The sequence below is a fragment of the Lotus japonicus genome, chromosome 3 (genome assembly GCF_012489685.1).
Source record: "Lotus japonicus ecotype B-129 chromosome 3, LjGifu_v1.2".
In the NCBI taxonomy this organism is placed as follows: domain Eukaryota; kingdom Viridiplantae; phylum Streptophyta; class Magnoliopsida; order Fabales; family Fabaceae; genus Lotus; species Lotus japonicus.
The window spans coordinates 73272637-73288301 of record NC_080043.1 but is presented as its reverse complement, the minus strand read 5'-3'; positions in this window follow the sequence as shown (position 1 = coordinate 73288301).

The window sequence follows — 15665 nt, the reverse complement described above, 5'->3', positions numbered from 1 at the left end:
GGTCCCTTGAGGTTACATCTTCAGGAGGAAACAAGTATTTTGTGTCCTTTATTGATGATCATACTAGGAAGATGTGGACTTACTTGCTTGCCAAGAAATCAGAAGTGTATGAAGTTTTCAGAAAATTCAAAGCCCTAGTTGAAAAGCAAAGTGGTCAAAGCATAAAAACTTTGAGGACTGGAATCATGAAAGATTTTTTGAAGAAGTTGGTATCTATCATGAGGTGATAGTTCCCTAAACTCCTCAGCACAATGGTGTGGCTGAGAGGAGAAATAGGGCAATCAACAACATGGTGAGAAGCATGATCAAATGCAAGAAGCTCCTTACTCAATTATGGGGAGAAGATGTGTCTACTGCTACATACATACTCAACAGATACCCTACCAAGAGATTGAAGTCATTAACTCCTGAGGAAGCTTGGACTGGTGTCAAGCCTGATGTGAAGCATCTGAGAGTGTTTGGATCAGTATGCTATAGACATGTTCCAGATCAAAGGAGGAAGAAACTTGATGATAAGGGTGAGAAGCTGTTGTTAGTAGGCTTTCATTAGACTAGTGCTTACAGGTTGTGGATCCTGTGACTAATGTTATAGTGATAAGTAGAGATATAGTAGTAGATGAGAATGCTTTATGGGACTGGGAAAGTGATCAATCAGAGGCTTCTAGTTTAAGAACTAAGTTTGTGTTCTCTGAATTGGATGATGATTTTACAAGTGAAGCTAATGGGAGGGTACCTCCCACTGTTGAGCAAGTGAATGATGGTTTTCCTGAAGATAATGTTCCCAGAGGTCAAAGAAAAAGGCAGCTGCCCTCTAGGTTGAATGATTATGTGTTGTTTCCTGACAATGAAGTAACACAGGAGGGTGATCATGTGCACTTGGCATTTCATGCTGATGTTGAGCCAGTAAGAATAGAGGAAGCACTGAAAAATGATAATCGGATTAGTGCTATGAAGGAAGAGCTCAGGTCCATTGAGAAAAATGAGACCTGGAGCATAGTTGAATTACCTAAGGGTAAGAAACCAATCTCAGTAAAATGGGACTATAAGACTAAGATGAAGCCTGATGGGACAATTTCTATGTACAAAGCAAGGTGGTTGCTAGAGGATTTCAATAGAAAGAAGGGTTGGATTATACTGAGGTTTTTGCTCCAGTGGCTAGGATGGAGACTGTGTGGTTGATTGTGGGAGCAGCAAGCTTGAAGGACTGGAAGCTTCACCAGTTGGATGTGAAGTCAGCTTTTCTTAATGGGCCTCTTGATGAGGAGGTCTATGTTAGTCAACCTTCTGGTTTTGAAGTTGAGGGAAGTGAGCATAAGGTGTATAGGCTTCACAAGGCTTTGTATGGTCTTAAGCAGGCTCTTCGAGCATGGAATAAGAGGATTGATTCATTCCTACATGAGCTTGGTTTCCTGAAATGTACCTCTGAGCATGGTGTGTATGTACACAAGACTAAGAGAACAGGAATGTTCATTGTATGCTTGTATGTTGATGATCTTCTAGTAACTAGCAGTGATGAAGCTGAGATTAGAAGATTTAAAGAGAGAATGTAGTTGGAGTTTGAGATGAGTGATATGGGGGAATTGTCATATTTCCTGGGAATAGAATTTCTCAAGACTGAGAAGGGAGTGTTCATGAGCCAAAGAAAGTATGCTAGTGATGTTTTGAAGAGGTTTCACTTGACTGATTGTAATGCAGTGACAACTCCAGTTGAACGTGGAGTGATCTTGACTAAGTCAAATCCTGGAAAATCAGTGGATGCCACATTGTTTAAGCAGATGGTGGGTTCCTTGAGATATCTTTGTTGTAGCAGGCCTGAGATAAGCTATGGAGTAGGTCTGGTCAGTAAATTCATGGAGGCTACTAAAGAGTCACACTTTTTAGCAGCTAAAAGAATACTGAGGTATATAAAAGGAACCCTGGATCATGGTATTTTGTTTCCTAAGAAAGCTTACAATGTGAGAAATGCAGTAGCTGGTTATGTGGATTTAGATTGGAGTGGTGATAAGGATGATAGGAAGAGTACTACTGGCTATGTATTCTTGTGTGGAGATGCACCAATTAGTTGGTGTTCCAAGAAGCAGCCCATTGTAGCTCTTTCCTCTTGTGAAGCTGAATATGTAGCTACTTCTTTCAGTGCTTGTCAAGTTGCATGGTTGAACATGTTAATGGAAGAGATTGGATTGAAAGGTTTAGGAGTTATGCAGCTGATGATTGACAACAAGTCAGCTATTGATTTGGCTAAGCTTTTTGTGGCTCATGGTAGAAGTAAACATATAGAGACTCGTTTTCATTTCTTGAGGGATGAGGTGACTAAAGGAAAACTTGAGCTTGTTCACTGCCCTACTGAAGAACAGCTTGCAGATCTGTTCACTAAACCATTGAGAGCTGAAAGGTTTAGTGTGTTATGCAAGAAGCTGAGTATTATCTCGATAGCTACCATTCTGAATTAGGAGAGAGTATTAGAAATAGAAGTTAATTCAGGGATAGCTATGTGATATAATTGAGAATTTTATGTTTACAGTTAGGCCCCTCAATTTGTTAGTAATATGATTTGTAACCCTCATGTAATCAACATTAAATAAGCACTCAATTTGAGTGTTGAATACAACGAACTAATCATTCTCTCTCATTCGGTTTTTCTGTTAATTCTATTTAGTATCTTTCCTCTGTCTTCTTGATTGTGAGTGATTAATGCTAACCCTAGCAGTAACTCTGAGCTTGATCAAGACACATTGAATGTGTGCTAGAATTATAGGTTGATTCTCCAACAATTTCATCTTTTTTTTTTCCAGCTTTTCTTTCGACCAAATCGTACTTTATTTCGTTTCCTTTTAGTTTTAACTAGTTATTGCTAAGTTTTTCTAAAAAAAGAATCCTTTAACTGTGTTAAGTCGCTGCTAAAAAAATGGAATCATTGACGGACAAATTCTGTCACAGAGTGCTAAATATTCCATCACAAATTAGTGACAGAAAATCAACCGTAACAGAAAGTCTCGTTGCTTATCACTTGTGACGGAATTTATGATTCGTAACAAAATTGGTGACAAAAATTATCCGTAACTACTTATAAAATTTCATTGCTAAAAATCTTGAAGTGCAGTTGGAACTATCTGTAACTAATTAGTAACGAATAAATATCGTCAATAAAAAGTGACGTCGTGTTCGTCACTAATTTTGTTACGGCAGACTTTCCATTACAAATTAACTATCTCGTCATAAATTTTATGATGGAATGTTCCGTCACAAATTTTCATCTTTTTCTGGGCAATTTTTTGTTTATATTTATTTAAAATCGAAATACTTTTGCATTTATTTAAACTAACAAAAATAAATATCAAATGGTCATCTAATGTGCCAGTTTAACAAATCATTTTCATCCAAAACTAAGTTCAACACACTACTTGTAATACAATTAACTCAATCCAAGTACCCAACACAAAGATAATTCTATGAAAGTTCATAATCAACTAAATGTTGTGTATCAAGTGTGAGTAAGTCCCACATTGGAAGTTGAAGGTATGAAAAACGGTAGAAAGGGGGGGTTTGAATAACGTTTTCAGTATAAAACTTCCACCTTAAAGATTTTGACGAATCTTTCGAGAACTTAAGTGCTAAAGATAAGAGATAGAAAAGCACACAAGGATTTTATCCTGGTTCACTTGATAAATCACTCAAGCTACTCCAGTCCACCCGTTAAGGTGATTTCTTCCTTCTTAGAATGAAGGCAATCCACTAATCAGGTAAGAGTTACAACTGCACTTGAAACCTACAAGTGACTAACAATTACACTGAATTAGCTCACACTAAGATTCACTCTCTTAGTCTTCTCTAGGATCCGATCAACCTTGATCTCCTAAAGGAACTAAACAAACTGTTTATCAAAGAATTGTTTACAAGAGATTTGCTTCTAAAAAGCTAATAGTAAACTCAATGAATTTCAGATGAAAGAAAACTTAGAAGAATTTAAGATTGTCTTGCGTATGTGAATGCTTCTAGCCGTTTCTTTCAGTCTTCAGCCTCTTTATATACTCCAAGGATTAGGGTTGAGCGATGCATGGGAAATGCTACCGTTGGAGGGCAGTTCTGGAAAATCCAGCTTCTGCTGTGGCTGAGAACGTTAGGTAGGTCGTCAGGAAGGTACAGTAGCTTTTGTACTTGGATAGCGACGCGACCTTTAAACCTAGGAGACTTCTGATCAGGGGAATGCTTCATATTGGAACTTGTGAAGCCGGTTGATCAGAGTCAGAGGGAAAGCACAGATCCTCTGACCATTGTATCTTCTGATTCTGAACTCAGAGGGAAGAACATGGCCTTCAGAGTTTCCACTATTCAGCTTCTGGATCTTCAGAGTCTTCTACACCATCAGAACATCTGAGCCTTCAGTGTTTCTTGGTTATCAGACTTTCTGGATCTTCAGAACTTCTAGTGACTGAGTCCACATCAGAGTTTGTATAACTTCAGAACTTCTGAAGCTTTTCCACTGTTCATACTGAACATGGTGAATGCGAAAGCGTTGCTTGGGTCACTCTTTATACACAGTGCTTCTGATTTGTGTGAGATTGAGTTGAGGTCAGAGCCTGTAAATAGCACACTCAGAAAAACACGTTAGAGTACCACAATTGTTCATATCAAAAGGTTAACTTGTAATCATCAAAACATAGAGTTGTACTACTAGATCAAAACTTGATCTTACAATCTCCCCCTTTTTGATGATGACAAAACTAAGATTTTTGATGAACAATTCTTAAACATTAAACTGAATTCACTCAGAGTTTAGAGATATAGAATAAGACTTATCCTGATGTGAATAGTTTATCTTGCTCATTCTGAATTCAAGTCACTGCTTGATTCTGAGCTTAGCTCCCCCTGAATCTAATACTTGATGAAAACGTTAGTAAAGTCTAGATTCTGAGCTAAATAATATAAGAGTTCAGAGTGAAAAACTTATGACATAGATGAAAATCGAGTAATCAGAGCGCATAAGTAATCAGAGTCATGGACAAGGTATCAGAGTCTTGGGTATCAGAGTCAACTTATAATCACTTCAGAAGAAGTGAAATGTATTCCTTGTATTTGCCCAGTGACACATCTATGGTCATGAAGGTGGAACTCTTAAAATCTCCAAAAGAAAAATAAATCACACTAACACATCTTACACATCAAAAACTGGGTTTACTCCCCCTTTTTGTCATAAGCAAAAAGCTTGGGGTGTGAAAAACTTAGCTTGAAGTACAAGGTACTCCCCCTTAGAGAAGGTCTAAGTTTAAAGGAAATGAAAACGATGCAAGAATCATAGTTAGGCGAAATAAATAGAAGAGTTAATGCAAGAGAAGAACGTTTACCACCGGTCAAGTGAGTAAAGAGAAGGGTCAGTTACCAAGAACTTAACCTCGAGAAACCGTAGGAGCATTAACTTTCAGAGAGAAAGTGAAGCCTATATAAAGCGTTGGAGAGAAAGGTAAGCTTCACACCTCGAACAATTTTCAGTAAGGAAAAAAAATGGCATCATACATCGTAGCACTAGAAGAGCTGAGGAAGAAGGCCTTTGAGGAGGACTTGTTCCTGAACATCAGGCATCCAGAGGGTACAACGACCATCGCGGAGCTGACACGGACACTGCTGGAAGAGGACCTGCGTCCGGAGGTGAAGAGAGACCTGAGGGAATTTCTTGCCTTCGTGGAGGAGGTGCAAGAACTCAGCCGGCTTGAACTCAAGCTGCTGGAAGAAAAAGAAAGTTTGGAAGAGAAGCTCAAGACTGCAGAAGAGATTCTGGAGAGGGATGAGCTAAAGGACAGGCTCAACATCATCCAGCATGTACTGGAGCGTCTGGAGAAGGATAGGTCAGAGCAGCGCCAGGAGTGTAGAAGAATGAGGAGGGATCCTCCATTCTAGATTTTAGGGAAAGAATGTATGATGTAAACATAAAAATATGATGAATAAAAATATTTTTGCAAACATATGTGACACAAATATATATAGATATGCATATAGAATCACAAACGAATAAAGTAGAATAAATAAATAAAAAGAAACAGAGTTTAAATAAAACAACGTTAAAGAAAAGGAAAGAAAATGAAGAGATCCTAAAACTAAGGTTTGTCAGTTCGTCGCAGAAGTTCCATCATCATGTGCTTCATCTCAATGAGCATGGATTCATGAATGTCAAGACGTTGTTCCATGATGTCGAGTCTGGATGAGCTTGACTGAGCAGAACCGGAAGGAACATTCTGAGCAGCTTGAGAATCTGGAATGGAAGCAGAAGCAGCAGGAGTAAACACAACTGGTGCAAGTGCTTGGCATCGAAGAGCTTCAGCCTCAGCTTCAAGTCGCTCTGCCTCTAGTCTGGCTTGTTCAGCTTGAGCTGCTGCTTGACGTGCAGCTTCTTCTGCTTGAGCTTTCTTTCTCTGGGCTTCTTCAATAGCTTCAAGAAGCTTGTGTCTCTGTTCTTGTTCATGAAGAGCCACCCTTCGAGCAAACCTTTGCTTGGCAGCCTCAATCCTCTGACTTCCCTCTGTATGCAGGAGCTGCATCATAATTGGAACTTGAGCCACTAGCCAAGTGCCCAGATTGTTCCACTCATCAGCCACACGTTCAGCATTCTCACTGAGGTCAGTCTGACCGTGCACATTGCGGAGCCTCAAAGAGGCTTCATGATAGAAAATATTGATGCACTCAGAGAGAGATGTGGGCTGGAGGTGAGTATAAGGAATTATGGAGAGGTTGGTTTCAGGAGAGGCTGGGTGATTGCTGCTATGAGCTTCAGAGGCACCTTGTGGAGAACCAATGTCAATCATTTGAGTATTGGGTTCAGAGGTTCCAAGGTGAGGGTCTGAAGTTTCAACCAGAGGATGGGGTGATCTAACCGAGGATTGGTTAGACACTGATTGTTCGGGTTCAGGTTCTGGTTGAATAGGCTCTTGTTGGTCAGGGGCAGGGTGAGCTTGTTGAGCCAAAGGGTCTGCCTCTTGTAAAGGATTGGCCAAGATAGGTTCATCTGGGTCAACTAGACGTTCAGGTCTAGGGCCAGGATATCTCCTAGGGCTTGGACAAGTGAGGTAATATTCCTCTAAGGTAGACACCTTTTCTTTTCTGACCTCCATGAATTTTCTAATGGATTCAGAGTTATTGGAGGGAGAAGAATCAACAACATTGGTTGGGAAGGATACGGGTGTATAGGCTGTGGAAGAGTCTGTATCCGTGGGTTTGAGAGCCAGACGTTCTGATGCTCTTGGGACAGAGTGATCAGAGGTTCTGGGTTCATGTTCTGTGTGGGTAGGCTCTGGTTGTTCGAGTGGGTTGTATGGAATGGTGATGGGAGAGGTAGGTTCTGCTGACCTAGAGGGTTGGTTCTGAAGCAAATTCCAGAGAGGTGCTTCAGTAGGGGAAGGGTGAAAGAATGAAGATCTTGGGGAATGTGGTGGAGAGGTGGTTTGTGCGGCTGGTTGGGATTCAGGAATAGGAGTGAGGGGATTTGAGGAGTGTTTGAGCATGGCAGATATAGGGAGTGCATCAAATAAATTCAAATCATCATCAGAAGCAAGTGCAGGCTTACTTGAATGTGCTGATGATCTAGTCACTCTGGCAGGAGGTTCAGTCCTTCTGACCACTTCAGCAGCTGGTTCCACCCGAGTAGGTTTCACCACGATTCTGACCTGCTTCTTCTTCTTCTTAGGAGGACCATCCTCATTATCACTATCATCACCATCATCAGGCTTTCTCTTCTTCTTTTTGACCAGAGGGACATCGGATTCCTCAGAAGATTCGTCCAGTATCATCTTCCTCTGAGCTTTCTTCTTGGGAGGAGAAGGAAACTCTGGAGCTGGCGGCAGTCTGCTGACGAAATCATCAAGATCAATTTCGAATCCTTGAGCCCTTAGGTCATCAACATAGCACCTGATGGCGTCAGGATTGTCTGCCTGTGTCCACAGAGGGTAGTCATTCAGAGGCATCCTTCTGCTTCTGATCTCAGAAGATGTGTCTTCACGAGCAGGAGCAATCTTCTTCTGGACCAAACCCATCTTCTTCAGAGAATTTGCAGTGAAGACATCACTGACCATGGTGCTCAGATCCTCTACACATCCAGCATTGACCAGATCTTGCACCAGGTTGCTTTCAATGAGAAAGTCTGAGAGCAGTCTCCCAAAGGGGATATATTTGATTGCTGACTTGATGGAGGCAGTGGTGCGAGACTTCCGGATGCATTCCTTCAAGTAGGAGAACAGGAAGTAGGGAAGGCAGATCTTCTTCTGGTCTTGGATGAAGAACAACATCACCTTCTGGTTGAAGTTGATGTAGTCAGGAGAACTGCCCTTTGGTCTCTGGTTTATGCAGTGGAGCAAAATTTTGTGCCAGATCCTGAGCTTGGGATGAAGGTCCATCACCTTGTAATTCGTCTTGCCCGGTTTGAAATTGGTGTACAGGGCCTGGTTGATTGTATCCTTGGTGCTGGGTTTCAGCTTCGATTCCGTGAGTTGGAAACGATACCCATAAGCAGTGTCTGCACCCAGCAAATTCACGAAAGACTTCTCGGTGATGATGATCTTTCTTCCGAGAATGTAAGATACCACCTGAGTATCATCGCAGTCGGCGTGCTTTCAGAATTCCTTGACCAATCTATCATACACCGGTCCTCGAAGTCTGTTGAAGTAATTTCCCCAACCTTGAGCTTGGACTTCAGGACGAAGATCATACCCATTTGTAGCCAAGTTGTCGAGGTCGAATCTTCATTCTGCCAGGACTTGGAGTTCCTCAGGAGGATATACGCAGTGAACGGCACAGCCCCGTTCTGCAATTGGAACAATCTGCTCTTGAGCTTGACCTTGATCTTGTGTCGGATTCTCAGGACCCCTTTGACCCGTTGCTAGACCAACTACCATGTGAGGGAACTGGGTTGCATCTGCAGTAGCTCTTCTGGTTTGTCTCACCATTTTTGAAGTGGTTGAAGGTTTGAGGTAGAAGATGAAGGTTGGAAGATGAAGAGAGATCGAGAGAGAAATCGAGAAAAGCGGTTTCGAAAAAGCAGAGAGAGCGAGAGTAAAAACCGGAAGTGAAAGAGATCGTGTGTGTATAGTGGGTTTTAACAAATAACCGTTGTTGATTCAAAAAGCACTTTAAGATCAACGGTTGAAAATTAAAGATAGATAGTAACAGTAAAATACACAAATCACACACAGGAGAGAAGCATATCTACACGCAATCATAACAGACTGTCACACGGGCACAAGGAACTATGCATCAGAAATACTGACACACGTGTTGTTGTCTCAGCTTCAGAGTCAATACCAGTGGGTACACACACTCTGATTGAGTTACCTTCTGGACTAGACATCTTCTGATCAAGAAGTATCATAGTCAGAGGTTCTGATCCATCTTCACTCTGGACAAAAGTCCATGTTCAGATTTTTCAGAATAAAATTAAATCTATCCTCTGCTAAGGGCTTTGTAAAGATATCTGCCCATTGATGGTCAGTATCAACAAACTTCAGAAGAAGTACGCCCTTCTGTACATAATCTCTAATAAAGTGATACTTTACCTCAATGTGCTTTGCCCTTGAATGCAGGATAGGATTCTTACTTAATGAGATTGCAACAGTGTTATCACAATAGATTGGGATATTGCTCTCAAGGATCTGATAATCCTCCAGCTGATGTTTCATCCAGAGCATCTGAGTGCTGCATATTGCTGCTGAGATATATTCTGCCTCTGCAGTTGATAGTGCAATGGTTGATTGCCTCTTGCTTGCCCATGAGACTAGATTGCTTCCCAGAAATTGACAATTTCCAGAAGTACTTTTTCTCTCTGTTCTATCTCCAACATAATCAGCATCACAGTAACCTGAAAGCTTATACTCTGATGTTTTCTTATACATCAAGCCAAGGTTAGTGGTGCCTTTCAGATACCTTAGGATCCTCTTAACAGCAGTTAAGTGGGTTTCCCTTGGATCTGATTGGAAACGAGCACATAAGTGAACACTAAATAATATGTCTGGCCTAGATGCAGTTAAGTATAGAAGCGAACCTATCATGCCACGATAGAGCTTCTGACATACTTTACCACTTTTATCTTCTTTCTCCAGAATGCATGTAGGATGCATTGGAGTCTTGGCCACTGTAGATTCCAGCATATTGAACTTCTTCAGAAGTTCTTTAGTGTACTTGCTCTGATGGATATATGTTCCTTCTGGTGTTTGATCAACTTGTATTCCCAGAAAGTACTTTAATTCTCCCATCATACACATCTCAAATTCAGCCTGCATCATCTCAGAAAATTCTTTGCATAGAGATTGATTAGCAGAACCAAATATAATATCATCAACATAAATTTGCACAATTAAGATATCATCTTTATAAGTCTTGCAAAAAAGAGTTGTATCTACTTTACCCCTTACAAACTCATTCTCCAGAAGGAATGAGCTAAGTCTCTCATACCATGCTCTGGGAGCTTGCTTCAGACCGTAGAGTGATTTCTTCAATTTGAACACATGGTCTGGTTTCTTCTCATCTTCAAAACCTGGGGGTTGATGAACATAGACTTCCTCTGAGATATAACCATTTAGGAAGGCACTCTTTACGTCCATCTGATGTAGAACTATGTTGTGATTTACTGAGAAAGAGATCAACAGTCTGATTGCCTCCAGTCTTGCTACTGGAGCAAATGTTTCAGTGTAGTCTATTCCTTCCTGCTGGCTGTAGCCTTGAGCAGCTAGCCTTGCCTTGTTTCGGACTACATCTCCTTTCTCATTCAGCTTGTTTCTGAATACCCACTTCGCTCCAATAACATGGACACTCTCAGGCTTCTTCACTAAGCTCCAAACATCGTTCTTGGAAAATTGATTCAGTTCTTCTTCCATGGCCAGAATCCAATCCTTGTCCTGAAGAGCTTCATCTATGGACTTGGGTTCAATTAAGGACACCAATCCTTTCAGACTGAGCAAGGTCTCTTCAGATGGTCTGAAGGCAGATCTGGTTCTGACTGGTTCGTCTTTGTTGCCCAGAATCAATTCCTTAGGGTGAGCTGCAGTGATTCTGCTCTTCTTCAGAGTTTGTGAGTTAGAGGGACCAGCTTCTTCCTCTGGTTCATCTTCCTCTGGCTCATCTTCCTCTGGAGCTTTGCCTTTGTCAGAAACATTAATGCTTAAATCTGCAAACTTTTCAACTAGCTTTGACTGGTCAGAGTCAAGCTTATCGTCAAATCTAACATGAATAGATTCTTCAATAGTCTTAGCATCAGTATTATAAAATCTAAAACCTTTAGATCTCTCAGAGTAACTGAGTAATAGACACTTAGAAGACTTAGCATCAAATTTATGCAATCTATCATTAGTATTGAGAACATAACAAACACAGCCAAAAGGATGAAAATAAGAAATGTTGGGTTTTATGTTCTTCCACAATTCATAAGGAGTCTTATTCAGAATTGGTCTCACAGAGATTCTGTTCTGAATGTAACATGCTGTATTTACTGCCTCTGCCCAAAAGTGCTTAGCCATGCCAGTTTCTTGGAGCATGGTTCTAGCCATCTCCTGAAGAGTTCTGTTCTTCCTCTCAACAACACCATTTTGTTGAGGAGTTCTGGGACAGGAGAAATCATGTGCAATTCCATAGGAATCAAACAGACTCTCAAACTTGTCATTCTCAAACTCTCCACCATGGTCACTTCTGACACGCACAATCCTACAAGCCTTCTCGTTTTGCACTTGAGCAATGAAGGTAGAGAACACAGCATGAGACTCATCCTTGCGGGTTAGAAACTTTACCCATGTCCAGCGGCTATAATCATCAACGATAACCATCCCATATCTCTTGCCACCTATAGACTCAGTTTTCACTGGTCCAAAAAGGTCGATATGCAGAAGTTCCAACGGCCTTGAGGTTGAGACAACATTCTTTGCCTTGAAAGGGACTCTTGTGAATTTGCCTTTCTGACATGCTTCACAAAGAGCGTCTGAAGCGAACTTCAGATTGGGTAAGCCCCTGACAAGGTTTAGCTTGCTCAGCTGAGAAATCTTTCTCATACTGGCATGCCCTAACCGTCTATGCCATACCCACTGCTCTTCATTAACAGACAGAAGGCACTTCACATTCTGAGCCTCCAACTCAGATAATCTGATCTTATAGATGTTGTTCTTCCTCTTGCTGTTAAACAGAACAGAGCCATCGATCTGACTTACAGCCCGGCAAGACTTTTGATTGAATATAACATCATAACCCTTGTCAGCTAATTGACTTATAGACAATAAGTTATGTGTTAAGTCGTCTACCAATAACACATTATCAATGCATGGACTACTATCTACACAAATAGTACCAGTACCAACAATTTTACCCTTTTCATTTCCTCCAAAGCCAACTTCGCCTCCAGGCTTAAGTTTCAGCTCTCGGAACATACGCCTTTCTCCCGTCATGTGACGCGAGCATCCACTGTCCAGATACCATGATTGGTGTTTCAGTGGAGCTATCAAGGATATCTGCAACATAGATAATCTTGTCCTTAGGTACCCACTTTCTGGGTCCTTTCTTGTTAGTTACCCCAGAGGTTCTGATCACCTTGGGTGTCTCAACATGATATTTTAAAGGAATATTTGCATGATATTTAGTCATAGAGAAGGATCCCTTTTTAAGAGGGTTTTTAGCGACTTTAGCAGGTACAGGATCAGGCAATATGGTACCAGAGGGAACAAAGCATTCATACAAGGATTTAGCTTTAGACACAGAGGGCTCATTTCTAATTGGTTTAGAATAGCCAATGCCATGCATTCCATTTCTGCTTACGCCATAGATCATTGAAGCCATTAAGCTTCTATCCACGCTTTTAGCTAGGAATCTTTGAAAAGACTTTTCATACTTAGATTCATTTCTACAATCAGAGGCATCACAGGCAACAATTTCTTCTAACTTAGCAATCTGGTTCTTAAGCACAGAGTTAGAATTGATCAAAGCATGATTATCATTTTTCAAATCAGAAATAATTTTCTCATGTTCAGAAGGAGTTTTGGAAACAGCAGATAAGTTCTTTTTCAGCTTCTTATACTTAGACAATAAGGAGTTATACTTATCCATGATATCAGACAATGCATGTTTCAGTTCAGAGGTAGAGAAAGAAGCGAATACCTCATTTTCATCGTCTGAGTTAGGATCTCCTTCTGATTCTGAGTCAGAGTCAACAGCTTCCTTTGACTCTGCTCCTTTGTCTTTGACAATGGCCATGAGTCCTTGGACTTCACCATCAGAGTCAACATCCTCTGACTCTGATTCATCAAATGTCACCATCAGACTCTTCTTCGTCTTGAAGTGCTTCTTTGGCTTCTTGTCCTTCTTCAATCTTGGACAGTCACTTTTGTAGTGCCCTGATTCTTTGCACTCAAAGCATGTGACTTCCTTAAGCGAGGACTTCTTCTGACCTGAGGATTCAGACTTTCCTCTTGCCTTTCCAGAGCCTTTGTATTTGCTCTGCCTGTGCTTCCAGATGCGATTGAGTCTCTTGGAGATCAGAGTCAGCTCATCTTCATCAGAATCTTTTGATGCTTCTTCAGATTCCTCTTCTTCAGCTTGAAGAGCTTTTGACTTCTCAACCTTAGCCTTTTCAGATTTGGATTTCAAGGCTATGGACTTTTTCCTCAGATCTTGCATCTCTGAGCGCTTCAGCTCATGGCATTTCAAAATGCTGATGAGTTCTTCTAAACTCATATTCTCAACGTCTCTCGTGAGCTCTATTGAAGTCACCAAAGGCATCCAACTTTCAGGAAGACACCTGATGACCCTTATGACATGATCTTTTGTTGTGTAGCTCTTGTTGAGAGGTCGTATGCCAGCTACAAGCAACTGAAATCTGGAGAACATTTCTTCAATGGACTCATTTGGCTCCATGATGAAGGATTCATACTTTTGGATCAAAGACAATGCCTTTGATTCTTTGACTTTCTTGTTTCCTTCATGAGACATCTTCAGAGATTCGAAAATGCCTTTTGCAAACTCACGATCTGTAATCTTCTGGTACTCTTCATAGGAAATAGCACTTAGAAGAATTGCTCTTGCTTTGTGATGTTGTGAGTACAGCTTCTTTTGATCTGCAGTCATCTCTGACCTTGGGATCTTCTTGCCATCTGCATCAACTGGACGCTCGTAGCCATCCACAATAATATCCCAGAGATCTGCATCGAAACCCAGAAAGAAACTTTCCAGTCTATCTTTCCAATATTCGAACCTTTGACCGTCGAACATAGGAGGCTTTGCATTGTAACCATCTCTTTGAGTTTCACTGGTGGTGGCAGCCATTGTTTTTCACACCGGCCCGGATCACTGAACACTGTTAGGTGTGGTAATCAGAACTTGCGCTCTGATACCAATTGAAGGTATGAAAAACGGTAGAAAGGGGGGGTTTGAATAACGTTTTCAGTATAAAACTTCCACCTTAAAGATTTTGACAAATCTTTCGAGAACTTAAGTGCTAAAGATAAGAGATAGAAAAGCACACAAGGATTTTATCCTGGTTCACTTGATAAATCACTCAAGCTACTCCAGTCCACCCGTTAAGGTGATTTCTTCCTTCTTAGAATGAAGGCAATCCACTAATCAGGTAAGAGTTACAACTGCACTTGAAACCTACAAGTGACTAACAATTACACTGACTTAGCTCACACTAAGATTCACTCTCTTAGTCTTCTCTAGGATCCGATCAACCTTGATCTCCTAAAGGAACTAAACAAACTGTTTATCAAAGAATTGTTTACAAGAGATTTGCTTCTAAAAAGCTAATAGTAAACTCAATGAATTTCAGATGAAAGAAAACTTAGAAGAATTTAAGATTGTCTTGCGTATGTGAATGCTTCTAGCCGTTTCTTTCAGTCTTCAGCCTCTTTATATACTCCAAGGATTAGGGTTGAGCGATGCATGGGAAATGCTACCGTTGGAGGGCAGTTCTGGAAAATCCAGCTTCTGCTGTGGCTGAGAACGTTAGGTAGGTCGTCAGGAAGGTACAGTAGCTTTTGTACTTGGATAGCGACGCGACCTTTAAACCTAGGAGACTTCTGATCAGGGGAATGCTTCATATTGGAACTTGTGAAGCCGGTTGATCAGAGTCAGAGGGAAAGCACAGATCCTCTGACCATTGTATCTTCTGATTCTGAACTCAGAGGGAAGAACATGGCCTTCAGAGTTTCTTGCTTCTGGACTTCAGAGTTTCAACTATTCAGCTTCTGGATCTTCAGAGTCTTCTACACCATCAGAACATCTGAGCCTTCAGTGTTTCTTGGTTATCAGACTTTCTAGATCTTCAGAACTTCTAGTGACTGAGTCCACATCAGAGTTTGTATAACTTCAGAACTTCTGAAGCTTTTCCACTGTTCATACTGAACATGGTGAATGCGAAAGCGTTGCTTGGGTCACTCTTTATACACAGTGCTTCTGATTTGTGTGAGATTGAGTTGAGGTCAGAGCCTGTAAATAGCACACTCAGAAAAACACGTTAGAGTACCACAATTGTTCATATCAAAAGGTTAACTTGTAATCATCAAAACATAGAGTTGTACTACTAGATCAAAACTTGATCTTACAGAAGTTAATAATAAGTTTGAGTGGTTTATAAGTGTGAGGACCCATACACTCATTGCCTTAAAGTTTTGGGTGAAAGATATGGTGTCTGGTCCACTTATGGTTTGCTCTTTAAA